Raw genomic sequence first — 939 nt, 5'->3', positions numbered from 1 at the left:
CTAGTTTTAGACTATAGTATGCACTTTTGATACTGATTTTTGTTACTCTGTCTGAATGTCTCATGTAACCTGCAATATTAGCCATATTTACAGTCTCTCCTGAACTGACATCTTTTTATGACGACTTCGACATTAGTTCTCGACTAAACGCTTATGTGGATGGTTGTATCGTTTGCCGTAAGTACATGCTTTAATGCCATTATTAAAAACAGGTAACCTTGCATCACAGTTATGACGGAAAACTCACAAGGAAATGCAACAATGTGTAGGCGGTACAGGGGAAGTTACGGTGGAGCTTCAGTATTTATTTTGAGCTCGAAAATAAAGGTTACAACAGAACGTATCCTGGAGACCACGGAATGGCCGGTAGGTGGGCTCGGCGCTTTGTTTGTAGACTGTGTGACCGGGTCATTCATTGTTACACGATGCAATACATGAATGTGGATGGGGTACTCCACAACACACGAGCCAAACAGTGAGAATCCGGGTGATAATGAGTCACAGGGGAGAAGGGATATACACAAACATGGCGGCGTTCCAAAACACGAGACCAAAACATTGGACACCCCGAGATCAATAGAACTGTACCAGCAAGCCCCCCTCCCCAAAGTTTCGCTAGACGGCGACCGTGTTACGATATCGTTGCGACTTAAATTGTATTTATGTATTCGTTGATTTCATAATTGGACTATATCATTAAAACTGTAAAAGTATGACTGAAAGGTCAACAAAACAGAAAAACTGAAAGATCACTTTTTACTTATGAAATTCATTGACCGATCTGTCAAATTTGAGGCCAGCGCAAATGGGGGTACCGGGTATAACAAAATATTTTAAAGGCAAATTGATTCTTTAAACTTCTTTAAACCATCAGTTTTCTCAAGGGAAAGGGGATTCTCTTATCAATGGGACTTGCATAACGAAATATTACCACCTGTA

The sequence above is a fragment of the Branchiostoma floridae genome, chromosome 18 (genome assembly GCF_000003815.2).
Source record: "Branchiostoma floridae strain S238N-H82 chromosome 18, Bfl_VNyyK, whole genome shotgun sequence".
Classification (NCBI taxonomy): domain Eukaryota; kingdom Metazoa; phylum Chordata; class Leptocardii; order Amphioxiformes; family Branchiostomatidae; genus Branchiostoma; species Branchiostoma floridae.
Note: the sequence above shows the minus strand (reverse complement) of the source record.